This window comes from Eurosta solidaginis, unplaced genomic scaffold (assembly GCF_040869045.1).
Source record: "Eurosta solidaginis isolate ZX-2024a unplaced genomic scaffold, ASM4086904v1 ctg00001039.1, whole genome shotgun sequence".
NCBI classification, from domain to species: domain Eukaryota; kingdom Metazoa; phylum Arthropoda; class Insecta; order Diptera; family Tephritidae; genus Eurosta; species Eurosta solidaginis.
In genome coordinates, this window is record NW_027136886.1 from 399,914 (window position 1) to 415,191 (window position 15,278).

Consider the following 15,278-nt stretch of genomic DNA (forward strand, 5'->3'; position numbering starts at 1 on the left):
TACATTCTTAACCGTGTGCGTCCTTTTTTTGGTCGTTGACTGTTTTTTTTTTTCGTTGCAACACGTCTTGTCGTAGATATGTTTATTTGCAAACTTCAATCCGTTCTTTTGGGATTAGGCAAGCCAAATGTAGAGTAATTAGTATGTCTGTCTTCGTGTTGGTTAAAGTAACAGAAAAAACAGACACAATACGACAGTCAGTCACAGAAATCGTATTTATTGCTGCAACATTTTTAAATAAGCCCTTGCTTTCTCGCTCTTCTTTAACTACCATATAAGCAGTCACTTATACTTTTCTCGAATTTCAATATTAAAAATATGAATACTCGTTCCTTTCAAGCGTTTTGATATTATGGTGTGAACTAAAAGGGTCTCTCAAAAGGCACTATCGCTGGTAAACTATCTTAAAAGAAGAAAATGTGTTTAAAGAGGAGCTCCATAGAGACAACGATCTAGGCTCTACCGTGAGCGCTGAGTTGGTTTGAACAAAAGCCCAACTGAATGGTTTTTCAAGTATGCCTTCACTTTTGCCTCCTGCTCGTTCGACAGTTAAAGGAATTGAGTTCTTTTCGCGAAAGGATAATGCAATTGTTTTTGAAATATACTTTAACTTCGCTTAGCGCTTTAATAGTCAAATTGAATAATTGTTTAAACATACCTTCTATTTCGGCCCCTGCTCGGGCGCCAGTGAAGGGGTTTGAGTTCTTGTCGCGAAAGCCCTGAGCAATTATTTTTCAAATATCATTTTTTTTCTGGCAGAGTTTTCGAAACCCAACCGAATGATTTCTCAAATATGCCTTCACCTTTGGTTTCTGCTCGGGCGCCAATAAAGGAGGTTATTGTTTTAAAAGTCCAACTGAATTATTTCTCAAAAATTGGCCTTCCCGTCTGTTTCCTCCTCAGGCGCCAGCTAGATGACAGCGGCAAGCATTAAATTTTGAATGTCCTAACTACTCTGGCTGCGTCTGGCTAGTACTTATGTCCTAGTCCTTATGGCTCACCCCGTATAATTTGGCATGAATAAATATTTCCTCAATATATTTTAGGTCATTCTCAGCAAATCTCATACTCCACAAATCATATCACAACTTTTATAGTCGTTGTTTCTGCCATCGGAAGCCAGTTTAGATCTACTTGCTTGCTATTATCCTTCAGTTGGCCCCTTTTTTCTAATGGATATTCTTGTTTCCTCTTTTTGATGATACCAATGTACGGTGTTGATTATTCTTTTGTGTTGTTGTATATGAGGCTCATTGACTTTTCTCGTTAGATGTGGCTTGAGCAACAAAGATATTGCAAAGTGTATGCATACTCGTACTTACCCTCATATGAGTGGTATTTTGAAGCAAATACAAAAATATATATTTGGTTGATTTTCACAAAATATAATCAAATTGAATAGGAATAATAAATAATAAAAACAATGATTGGCAAAATATTTTAAAGAGCCAAAAAAAAAAAGAAGTTGGATATAAAATGATGTAAAAACTGAGGAAAGTGTATTGAAGAAGCATTTGTTTGAAAGGATTTCGGAAGAGAGAGAGAATTAAAGTATGTTTTGATGTGTTGAAAGTAGAGTTGCATTTTTGGGGTTTTAGGGAAATACATATGTATTAATGCTGGCATAAAGAAATCGTAGGGCGCTGAATAGACGTGGGCGTATATGGTCAATATTCTATATGTATGCGCGCCTTAAAGTATGTCATAAGTTGGAATCCAAACAACATTTAAGTTGGCTCCTAAAGATATGCATTTAATTTGAGCTTCAATTTCGATATTTTTTCTTATAATTTATTAACTAACTAAAACTTCCAAACCTACATTACTCTCACAAAAATATTTCCTTATTGTGCCTCAAAATTTATTATACTTCAAGATTCCTTATATATTCGTAGGCTTACAGGTTTAGCGGACAACTAATTATGAGTGCCTGAAAATATGCATAATTCTAAATAGTGCTATAGAGTGGTGGCCGCCGTGGTGTTCATTTCGTCATTAGATCGACGCTTGATAACACAATGAACGAGCTGACCCTGAGGTGCACCTTTGCTATGTTGAAAGACAGTAGCATCACTGGTTCTAACTTTCACTCTGTTGATTACGATAAATTCGTAATGAGCAAAGCACGCCTAAAGGTATACAAAGGCTTGTAGTTGCTTATGCTGAACGACGTAATCTTGTGAGTTCTTGGGGAAGTTATTTTCTTCCAATCGGTTCAATCTCAAGTACATTACAATAAATGGATAAAGGCCTGTCAAAGAAAAGTTCGTAAATATCCAGCAGTACGAGGCACATCAAAGCCACTACATTTCATATTAAAATTTCCATATGCGGCCTAAAGGTATGCAACGATCATATGTTATTGCATTATTAACTTGAATCTGCAGGCTGAGATCCTTAAAATTTGATTAGCTAGAAAATTATAGCACAAAACAATTTCGCCTGTATTCTTTATTGAAATATCGAAGTTAGGGAAAAATAAATGCAGCATTGCATACTTCACGGCGCGGTATTAACTTCCCTTTGCTTACTACAATTTTACGACTCTTACTTCTTTCTAAACAGTCATAAGTGGTTTTTCTTGCTTACGAACTAATCATACTTGGACCAATGCACACTTGCTAAGGTAAAAAAAGAAGATGTAAAATCACGTATAAATCATATTTTGCCAAATGTCAGCAATAAGTAGAGCTGAGTTGCTTCATGTGCAGTACCAAGTAAATATAAGATTTTGACAGTCAATGATTTTTGTCTCACGGCTAACAATATCAAATATGCTTTGTAGCTTACTCTACCTCAAAAAGCACAAAAACACACCAATCAAAATATGAAAGGAGTTTTCAAAACACACTCTTATAATCCCCGCCCGACTACGCGCTCTTCTAACTTTAGCGCGTCCATCTTTAATGGCAAATTATGAGTTATAGTCACGCTGGCTACATATAAATTTTTGTTGTTTCCATCTCAAGTTTTTCTGCCCCTTTTTTGTGCTCCTCATTTTGCTTTATGGGCATGTTTTTTGGTTATTTATTTCTTAGGTTTTTTCTTATTTTTTTGCTCTTCTTGCTTTCATGCCTAATGAAGTGGCACAACTAAGAGTTCGTTGTAAGTGGCATTAAGGCAAATTTATGACAAAACTAAAAAAACTATAAAATAACTATTATGTTTGATGTGCGTTCCAAAAGGGTAGCATATGTTGTATTTGAAAAGAAACGTGTGGAAACGTGAGTATATATTTGTCTTGAATTATAGAATGTGTCATATAATTAAGCAGTTTATTTAAAGGCTATAAAGTAAAATTAGGAATTTAAAACGCTCTGCCACGCAGCCAGTAGATAGAGAGATGAAGATAGTGCAGTGAATAAAACCTAAAAGTTTGCGGGCTAGGTTATGTTATGCGGATGCACGAAGACGCGCCGGCCAAGAAAGTATTTCTATCGAAAACAGAGTAAGTATGAGACTTCCACTGAGTTAGGAATGGCTGGTGGAAGAATACTTGACGTCACTTGATGCTCCCAATCGGCGTCAGTTATGGCAAAGCAGGCAGCATAGCTTGCGCGACTTCTTACAAAACGGCCAACATCGATTGGGCGGTTAAGCGCCAACTAATGATGATGATGATAGAGGAGAGATACTTATCAAGTCGAGAAGTAAATTAGGAAAGCTCTGCAAGCATATGTTTTTTATTACCGAATATGTAACTAAGGACAGACGTGCCTAAGATTAAGCAGATTTGTTCTATTTATGTCGCACATATATAGTGTTGCATACTTTTAGGCTTTAATAGAATTGTATTCCGGTATAAAAAGTGGCCACTTTGCTCAAAAACTGTGATTAATTTCTCCATCCGACTGTACAGATCTTTATCTTAATTTCAATATACATATATACTTTGTCTCAATATACTTACAATTTATTGATCTTTTAAATTAAATATTATTGCAATTTTTAACATACCTGCAAAGAAAAAAGAAAAAATTCTGGTCAGTTTTATTGAAATATATTTTAAGGAAACTTTTCAACAATTTGCTAATAAATTTAGCCTTACCATCACATGTCTTTAAATTAGGCTTGGTCAGTGATAGCAGACGTAGTAAGTACGGGTTGGAGGAGGAAACGATCGAGCACTTTCTGTGCTCGTGCCCTGCGCTTGCCAGGCTAAGACTCCAGCTATTAGGAGTGATGCAGCTGTCAGATCTAGAAGCAGCAAGTGGCTTAAGTCCTAGGAAGCTTCTAGTATTTGCCAAGAGGACGGAGTTAGGTCCCGGTTTTTGAGAGGGGTTTTCAGTTTGGTCGTTAAAACAAACTTCTTGTAACACTAAAGACTCATTAAGTCTATGTGAGGTCTTCATGGACCGGCCAGTTCAACCTAACCTAGCCTTATCGTGATGAATTTTGGTACAGAATTTAAGTTTTATAAGTAACCCTTAAAAGTTGAGTGAAAGAACGTTTCATCTTATTAAGGAGTTCAGTTCTTTTAAATTATTTCGAAAAACACAGAATTTTTCTAAAATTGCTCAACTTAGTGAGTAACTCTTTTTTCGAAAATATTATAAATCAATAGCAGTTAATGGGAAATATATCGTGCATTATAGCATTAAATTATTTATTTATGTTGCAGAAGGCTTTCCAAAAATACTCAAGTCAATGAGCTTTCAAGAAATTATGCTTAAAACTTCCTAAAAGCTGTACAAATATATACGGTCATGCCTGAATATTTAAAAATATTCATTCAAAAAGAGAATACGCAACGTTTTATGTTCTTTGACGAAGTTTCTGAAACTACGCGCTTTATTGAGTGAGTTTTTTTTAATTATGAGGTTTCAAATAAAGTAAAAAAAAAATGTAGAAACGTGTTTTATAGCACGAAAAGTATCAGTTTTGTGCAAAGCTTTAAAAAATACGCGATTGATTGAGTGAGTTTTCAAAGAAATTTTTGTGAGTGAGTTCTTTTTTTTTTTAATTATGAAAATTCAATGGAAAATAGCGCATAATATGCATTATTGCATAAAAAGTATCAACTATTTTGTGCAAAAGCACTCAATTCATTGAGTGAGTTTCCAAAGATTTTTTTAAATTGCTAAAATTTGCAAAAAAAGTGTTATGGTCACGCATAGAAATTCTCAAATTGTTTTTTCAAAAAGCGAGTACGCAGTATTTTATGTTGTTTACAGAATTTATTAAAACCACTCATTTTATTAAATGACTAAATTTTTTGAGTGAGTTTCCAAAGCGCTTTTTATTTAGAAATTGCTAAAAGTTGGCAAAAACGTTTACGGCCACGTATAAAAACTTTCAAATTTTCCATTTAAATCAGTGTTTTGTGTTTATGAAAGTTTTTAAAATCACTCTTTTTATTGAGTGATTTTTTTATTATTCACGAAAATGTGCTACTGCAGCGAAATAATTTTTAATTAAGGTTTGGAACAAGTAAAAAAATCGAGTTCGACGGTAAACTGGAAAATTTAAGTTGCTTTCGACTTTTCTAACAAAGAAATATCAAAATATGTCAATATCTAATCTAAAAAAAAAGTAAACAAAAAATTTTGAAGCATTCAAACTTTGTTATACGAATACAAATTTTTTGAATATTTGACCAGCTGATTCTTGCTTTTTTTGATTAAACAAAAATGTTTTGAGCTAATCAAACCCAGTTCCTAGAAATTCTCTTATCAATAACACGAATGTACCAATCAATGCTAATATTGACTATAGTCGATACCAGCCTTTATTTAACCATACATACATACATACAAATGTATATATGTATGTTTTATGTGCCACTGCTTCTTTTATATGGAAATAATATAACTAACAATTTGCATGTTCAAAAGCATTTCATTACATTTCGTTCTGTTGTCTTGTTTTTCAAATCAAATGAACATAAATGCAATTTTTAACAATTCTGTACTAAACTCATATAAATAACTACAACAACAAATATAACATTCTTAGTGAAAAAAAACCATAAGAATTAAAGTTGCGATTGCAAATCATAAAAATAATCGAAATAAATTAATACAAAAACAAGAAAAGCAATAAAGCACGACAATTCGAACGCATAAACTTATTCATATTTATTATAAAAAGCCACACACATGCAAGCACATATATGTTGGCAGCATGTGTTTGTTTCTACCTATATGAATGATGTATGGTTCCGCGTGAACAGGTAGCCTGATTTTAGTTTTTTGTTTTTGTATCGCACACGCAAGCATATCAAGGGGGGAGCTTAGAAACTTGTAAATTAGTATGAGTGAAAGAGTAGGCAATCGTTTAGTTTTTTTAGAATGTTTACTGTGACTCCTGTCTATCAGCGACTCATGCCAAACAACACTTAATATTATATTTAATAATAAAGCAAAAAAAAAACATGCGATGCCGATTCATGAACATAACTAAATGCGACTACCTGCATATATATGCGAAGCAATAACGCTGCCCATTAACATATACAATATATGGATCGGCAACTTCACACAATTTTGTTTACAGCAAATGTCACACATCATGTAGAAATCAATAAAATTAAGCAAAATGAAGCGTTTAGTTTGTAAAGCAATAAGCGAATGTATACAAAGTTGAGGAAAGGTAGGAAGTCGAAGATAATTGAATTACGGCGTGAATTCTAACAACCCTGAGCCATCAAACAAACAAATTTTGCAAAAATTAGCAAACACAAATCATGTAAAAAAAATTAACTAAAACTCTGATGATAGGAAGATAATAATTAAAAAATATCAAAGCGTCCTACGAACGCAAACTAATTTGCGATACCCGCAAGCGGCTACTTTGAAACACTATGGCGAATATTAGCGATCTCAACAAATCACCATACCGCTAGTAAATGATAAAACAATGAGACTACAAACAGCTACCTAAAAATGTATACTGTAGCAAAGAGAGCAGATGACATTACTCATACGTATACATAGCAAGAAAGAGCGCATATGGCATTAGAATCTAATCGGCGCGTCATAGCTCAATTGAGCCAGACTTGCTTCACACATACTCTTACTCTCCATCGTTTCGTCGTTAGCGAGATAGTAAGCAATAAACCCTGCGCACGGCTGTCGCACACATATCAAGATTCTCTGTAAGAAATATTATGATAGGAAAAGCAACTGTTAAGACAGCCTTTCCGTCAAGAACTCATGGTTTAAACATGTTTAGGGTAGATTTTTAACTCCTTTGATTTATTATAGGTAATCAATATGAATTTTTTTTCATTAGTTTTACAAAAGTTTTAGCGACTCACTTTTTTCTGAGCCAAAAAAAAATTAACTTCTGCTCTGCAAAAAAAAAACTGTAAAATGTTTATAGAAAATTAACAAAATAGTAAAAAAAATTAACATGGATACATATTTATGTTTTTTTTTTTGTAAGTTAGACACATATTTTTTAAACATTCAGGGCTTCTCTGCTTGCCGCCATATGAATTTTTATTATATACTAGAAGACCTGGCAGACGTTGTCCTGCCCTAAATTTGGCCTATCTGCATACATTTTAATAAGCTTTTTCCATCTGACTCTAATAAAATAATATTGCGACTATAAACCTATCCTATCTCTCAAGTTAGACCAAACTACACACGGGGTGCAAAAAAAAATTCAAAATCGGTTCAGTAGTTTAGGAGTCCATCGCGGCCAAAAATTTGGTGACACGTGTTTTTTATATATTAAGGTTTATATTTTTGCGCTATTTGCTTGCAAAGCTGCTTTGTCAAACCAAGTTTCTTGTGCATTTACATGTAAAAAATATCGGTTGCCCTTCAAAGCAACTACAACTTAATGAGTTAATGGACTTGGGCATAACTCAAACTATTTCTGAATCAAAAATCAAATTTTCCTAAAAGTTTGAAAAAAACTGTCTTATATAAATTCACTTTGCTATTTTAACTTTAATTTCTTGTTAGGATGCTCATGCTCTAGCTCTCACTAATACACTTACATTTAAATAAATAAAACAGCGAAGATGAGATACAGAGAGTTGAAAGAAGTAAATAAGCATCGAATCGACTATTCGTGAAAAGTCTAGACCAGGCATCGGCAAAATCAAAATGCAGATATGTTAGTGAGAGCGCGATAATCGCGCACATCATTTGATGCATCGGTTTGCGTAGTTCATTCGCTTATTAGCAAGCAATCATTTCTTATTATATTTTTAATGCACACAATGGCAAGACAAAGATTTATACAATAAAATACATTGTATGTGCGCAAAAGGGTTGGTCAACATTAAATATTTTTCGCTTGTGCGCATTGAAAAAACTAACAAACGCTCTTTGCGACGAACACGATCGATGTTACTGCGCCAAATGCTCAGCGACAACTAAACTAAAGAGAATAAGAATACGTGTGAATTGAGTATGCAGAATTGTGCCATTATTTGCCGATGTCTGGTCTAGACCATGGCGCAACGATACAAGGTGGCAGCATGGGACAGCTGATTATACACTTTTTATACTCAGTTGAGCAGAGCTCACAGAGTATATTAAGTTTGATTGGATAACGGTTGGTTGTACATATATAAAGGAATCGAGATAGATATAGACTTCCATATATCAAAATAATCAGGATCCAAAAAAAATTTTATTGAGCCATGTCCGTCCGTCCGTCCGTCCGTCCCTTAACACGATAACTTGAGTAAATTTTGAGGTATCTTGATGAAATTTGGTATGTAGGTTCCTGAGCGCTCATCTCAGATCGCTATTTAAAATGAACGATATCGGACTATAACCACGCCCACTTTTTCGATATCGAAAATTTTAAAAACCGAAAAAATGCGATAATTCATTGCCAAAGGCGGTTAAAGCGATGAAACTTGGTAGATGGGTTGACGTTATGACGCAGAATATAAAATTAGTAAGATTTTGGACAATGGGCGTGGCACCGCCCACTTTTACAAGAAGGTAATTTAAAAGTTTTGCAAGCTGTAATTTGGCAGTCGTTGAAGATATCATTATGAAATTTGGCAGGAACGTTACTACTATTACTATATATGTGCTAAATAAAAATTAGCAAAATTGGATAAAGAACACGCCCACTTTTTAAAAAAAATTTTTTTTTAATCCAAATTTTAACAAAAAATTTAATATCTTTACTGTATATAAGTAAATTAAGTCAAAATTTAACTCCAGTAATGATATGATGCAACAAAATACAAAAATAAAAGAAAATTTCAAAATGGGCGTGGCTCCGCCCATTTTCATTTAGTGTGTCTAGAATACTTTTAATGCCATAAGTCGAACAAAAATTTACCAATCCTTTTGAAATTTGGTAGGAGCATAGATTCTATGACGCTAACTGTTCTCTGTGAAAATGGGTGAAATCGGTGGAAGCCACGCCCAGTTTTTATACACCGTCCACCGTCTGTCCTTCCGCTCGGCCGTTAACACAATAACTTGAGCAAAAACCGATATATCTTTACTAAACTTAGCCCACGTACTTATCTGAACTCACTTTATCTTGGTATAAAAAATGGCCGAAATCCGACCATAACCACGCCCACTTTATCGATATCGAAAATTACGAAAAATTAAAAAAATGCCATAATTCTATACCAAATACGAAAAAAGGGATGAAACATGGTAACTGGATTGGTTTATTGACGCAAAATATAACTTTGGAAAAAACTTTGTAAAATGGGTGTGACACCTACCATATTAAGTAGAAGAAAATGAAAAAGTTCTACAAGGCGAAATCAACAGCCCTTGGAACCTTAGCAGAAATACTGTTAGTGTTATTGAATATATAAATAAATTAGCAGTACCCGACAGATGATTTTCTGGATCACCTGATCCACATTTGGTCGATATCGCGAGAACGCCTTCACATATACATCTAAGGGCCACTCGCTTTTAAAACCCTCATTAATATCTTTAATTTGATATCCATATCGTACAAACACATTCTAGAGTCAACCCTGGCCCACCCTAATGGCGATATCTCGAAAAGGCGTGCACCTATAGACCTAATGCCCACTCCCTCTTAAAATGCTCAGTAACACCTTTCGTTTGATACCCATATCGTAAAAACATTCTAGAGTCACCCCTGGCCCACCCTAATGGCCATATCTCGAAAAGGCGTCCACCTATAGACCTAATGTCCACTCCCTCTTAAAATGCTCAGTAACACCTTTCTTTTGATACCCATATCGTACAAACATTCTAGAGTCACCCCTGACCCACCCTAATGGCGATATCTCGAAAAGGCGTCCACCTATAGAACTGAGGATTACTCCCTTTTAAAATACTCATTACCACCTTTCATTTGATACCCATATCGTACAAACACATTCTAGAGTCACCCTGGCCCACCCTAATGGCGATATCTCGAAAAGGCGCCCACCTATAGACCTAATGCCCACTTTCTCTTATAATGCTCAGTAACACCTTTCGTTTGATACCCATATCGTACAAACATTCTAGAGTCACCCCTGGCCCACCCTAATGGCGATATCTCGAAAAGGCGTCCACCTATAGACCTAGTGCCCACTCCATCTTAAAATGCTCAGTAACACCTTTCGTTTGATACCCATATCGTACAAACACATTCTAGAGTCACCCCTGGCCCACCCTAATGGCGACTTTTCGAAAAGGCGTCCACCTATAGACCTAATGCCCACTCCCTCTTAAAACGCTCAGTAACACCTTTCTTTTGATACCCATATCGTACAAACATTCTAGAGTCACCCCTGGCCCACCCTAATGGCGATATCTCTAAAAGGGGTCCACCTATAGACCTAATGCCCACTCCCTTTTAAAATACTCATTACCACCTTTCATTTGATACCCATATCGTACAAACACATTCCAGAGTCACCCTGGCCCACCCTAATGGCGATATCTCGAAAAGGCGTCCACCTATGGACCTAATGCCCACTCCCTCTTAAAATGCTCAGTAACACCTTTCGTTTGATACCCATATCGTACAAACACATTCTAGAGTCACCCCTGGCCCACCCTAATGGCGACATTTCGAAAAGGCGTCCACCTATAGACCTAATGCCCACTCCCTCTTAAAACGCTCAGTAACACCTTTCATTTGATTCCCATATCGTACAACTAGAGACACCCCTGGTCCACCTTTATCGCGATATCTCGAAACGGCGTCCACCTAGGGAACTAAGGATCACTCCTTTTCAAAATACTCATTAACAGCTTTCATTTGATACCCATATCGTACAAACATATTCTAGAGTCACCCCTGGTCCACCTTTATGGGGATTTCTCGAAAAGGCGTTCACCTATAGAACTAAAGCCCATTCCCTTTTAAAATACTCATTATCACCTTTCATTTGATACCCATATCGTATAAACACATTCTAGAGTCAGCCCTGGTCCACCTTTATGGCGATATCCCTAAATGGCGTCCATCCATAGAACTATGGCCTACTCTCTCTTAAAATACTCTTTAATACCTTCCATTTGATACACATGTCATACAACCACATTCCAGGGTTACCCTAGGTTCATTTTCCTACATGGTGATTTTCCTTATTTTGTCTCCATAGCTCTCAACTGAGTATGTAATGTTCGGTTACACCCGAACTTAGCCTTCCTTACTTGTTTTTATTTGATTTGATACACCAACTTCCAGTGCAGTACGATTTTGACATTTGTCCATCGAATTTACAAAAACAAAGTATATGAAATTTTTATTTATGTTTGTAGGTATGTCACCATGCTGCCACCTTGTATCGTTCCGCCATGGTCTAGGCGAACGAGGCAACTGAGTGTATATAAAAGCGGCACAGTGATGGCCATCCAGTTTGATTTTAGCATGTTGTGAGTGAAGTACGCGATTAATTCAATTGTGAATTTCTACTACTATGATAGTAGTGCTGTACATAAAGAAAATTTTGATATACTGAATATTTGAGTTTTTTATTCAACAGTTCGATTATTTTCGGGGCTATTTCAGCTTTATTATAAAATAATTGTTTTCAAAATCATTTCGGGGTTGTCTTCGTAATAATTTTGGAGTAATTTCGAAAATTTTCTTGAACATTTCCTATTGGTTTTCGGGACTATTTTGCAAACATTTCGATTTCATTTCGGCATTTTTTCGAGGATAGAGTCGGGACTCTTAGGGTTCACTTTATCTACGAAACATTTCTAAACTGCTTTCGTGACTATTTCATCTTCACATTCGAATAACTTCAGGATAGTTTTCAAAAAAGTTCTTTTGGATATATCTTCATATGCTTTCGGCGCGGTTTCAAGATAATTTTTGAATAATTTCGCTTTTATTTTGTGCTTAGCTTCGGGACTCTTTCGGGATCATTTCCAATTTTTATCTAGATTAAGATCATTTTTGAACAGATTTGGATTGCTTTAGTATGATTTCGTGATAGTTTGGATATTATTTTGAGATTATTTTTAGGAATTTTTAGGTGATCATTTCGGGATTGCCCTAGCGACTATTTCAATACTTCGTGATTTTATCGCTATCAATCCTTCTTCGAATAAGTTTCGCAATAGCTTTCGAGAACATTTGGCAATTGTTTTCATTATTATTTTGCGACTATTTCGGTATAATTATTTGCTCGACTGCCGTTTTCGGTTTAAGCAACAGCTTCACAACTACCCAACATTGTATTATTGTTTATATCGGAAATGTGTTAAGGTAGGCTAAAGTGCCGAAAATATAAACTCAAAGGAAACTGAGCTGAACCCAAAGCGGTAAACGCATACAGAGGTTGAGTTTGAAACTTCTACCGAAATCAATTGCCAGCAGTCAGCAACAGTTTAGCTAACTTGCAACTTACAGTACAGTGTTTCCTTGTTTGTAAACCCTAGGTAAAAAGTATTTTTGGAAAATCGTCTAATTTCATTTCTGACTGGCGACTAAAAAAAACAACACACTTTTCAGCGTGTGCCAAAGCCCAACATGAATCGTATTTCAGAGGAAAGCTATTTAGATCTAAGTATGTGTGTAGATAAATGTATCTACATTATTGCTTGTATAGTTTTGTGTCTATTGCCGTCATCCAGGGAGTTTTACAGCTCCGGCTCACGCTCAATTCTCACGGTTCATTGAGAGACTGGAGAAGCAGATGTCGTGATATTTTCGCACACGTGAAATGTGATGGGCAGATGTCGCCGCTGTTTTTCATTTAACCCATACGGCAAAAGGCTAAGCAGCGACATCTATTTTTGAAAAAGTAGATTTATCAAAGGCAGCGTTGCCAAACTAAAGATAAGAAACTAACAAATTATCTGGCTCACAAATTGAATCAGACTTATATCTGGATTTATTTGGCTCAAATCGTTGTTGTTGCATTTACATGCAAAATTATTTATCTGGCTCAGGACCTTTGCCACCGGAAGATGGCTTATGTGTGTTTGTAATTGCAAGTTGTTACTCCGTTAAAGATAATTGCAAAAGAACTAATTGGATTGTCGTTTATTGCCACACAAGCGAAGCAAGAAATTAACGAATGCTTGAGGGCGCAACCGAAAGAAATTGGACTTTATCGATTTTGGATAGAAGATTAAATTGGGTAAAGTAACAACTGGACAGTTGGTTGGGAAAAGTGGGACAGTGGGATACAAACTGAATAAGGAGAGAGCAAGCGGATGTGCGAGTGCAAATGTTGCAAGTAAGATGGCACGGCAAAGAGAGAAATTAGTGAAGCAAATTCTGAGTGGAAGTTTGAGTTAGAATTTAGCATTGAGTTTGAGAAATAATTAGATTGGTAGAAGTAAAAAAAAAATTACTAAAAACATTAGCGAAAAGCTTAGTTAATTTTTCGACACTATATTGTTATGAAGAGGTGAGAAAAAGTGTGAGTTAAAAGTTTCGGTTTATGACAGAAGTTTGAGTGAAGTTATTGTTGTGGAATTGAATGAGAAAGTAGGAAAGATATAAGGCGCAATTATGTGACGAAGAAGGTGAGTGAGGGTGCAGTGGAGGGTGTTATGAGCAAAGGCTACAAGTACATTCACAAGTGCTACCATTTTAGCATCATAACACTCACAACTAGTCCCTGACTCAAAATATTTCACACATTTTATTGTAATGGTCCGTTGGAAGGACCAGGTGGAAAACGATTTAACCTCCCTTGGTGTGACCAATTGGCGCCGGTTGGCGGAGCGAAGGAGCGACTGGCGCGACTTGTTGGACGGCCATTACCGTTTAGAAGGTTAAGCGCCAATTAAGTAAGTAAGTAAGCAAGGGAGTGATTTAGTCAAAGAAATGTAAGTAAATGTAAGATAAAATTTCTTGCTAGTTAATGCAGGTAAAAATAAAATGATTGGAAAATAATTTAGGTCTGAGAACTAGTTCGTAGAAGAAGGTCTTAACTAAAATTTTGAGCGAAATAGAAAGTCGGAAAATCTGAAAAATATCTGAGAAAGGTGTTTAAAAAACTTTTAAATTTTGACTAGAAGAAACATATTAGGAAAAATGTTAAAAAAAGAAAAATTTAACTAAATTGAGAAAAGAAGATGCAACTTTGAGTTTGAGTGATATAATGAGTGGGAATTCAGAAATAAGTGAGGATAAAACGAAAATTTAACTAGAAGTTTGAGAAAACTGAATATGAGAACTAAAATGAAAAATGCGAACAAAATTTTTGAAAAAATATAAAAAAGAATTTGTTGTGTAAACTTACAACTAGAAGTTTGAGTGCAACAGTGAGTGTTTCTACAAATAAGGCTGTTGTAATTGAAAATGTGAGGATGGGTATGAGTAAAATGTACAAGAAAAGATATGAGAAAGGCGAACGATAAAAGAAGAAGAAGAATTTCCTTTGTTAAAATATAACTAAAAGTTCGAGTGTAATAATGAGTAGAAATTGAATAGTGAGTAAATACTCGAGCATATGAGACAGAATTTAAGAAAACATCGACTGAGAGTACAAGAGTATAAAAAACAATGCTAATTTAAGGAAACCTTGAGTGAACCGTTGAGTGCACATTTGAGTGACAGTTATAAAGTGGAGTTATTGCAAATGTGAGCAGAATTTATAGGTGAATGAAGTTTGATAAATGATGCACAAAAGGAATTGACAAAGTGAGAGTGAATATTAGCAAGTTTGCGAACAGTTTAGCGAAGGATAAATTTTGAGTAAAATGCAACTAAACTAAAAATTTGAGTGATGAAAGTTGAGAATATAAATTGAGTAAAAAAGTAATAATTCTAAGAGAAAGCGAGAGAAACCTAAGAAACTGAAAAAATCAATACATCCATGCTATAATTCACATTTAATCAATGTCACCCCAATTAGTTGTTTATATACACTTAAGTAACGCTAATGAATTACTCATTTA

The 15,278-nt window shown here is 35.2% G+C and overlaps 1 protein-coding gene across 3 annotated transcripts in view; it reads right to left on the reverse strand.

The window, feature by feature from the left end:
• Nucleotides 1–15,278, reverse strand: part of LOC137235655 (homeobox protein cut-like) — a 140,196-nt gene that overhangs the window by 46,016 nt on the left and 78,902 nt on the right. The window contains exon 3 of one of the 3 annotated variants that reach the window (XM_067758546.1): nucleotides 3,941–3,957. The exons of the other annotated variants lie outside the window; for them this stretch is intronic. The gene's annotated coding sequence lies outside the window, so the exon portion shown is untranslated. Of the gene's footprint in view, nucleotides 1–3,940; nucleotides 3,958–15,278 lie in introns of those variants that run through there. 3 annotated transcript variants of the gene reach the window in all.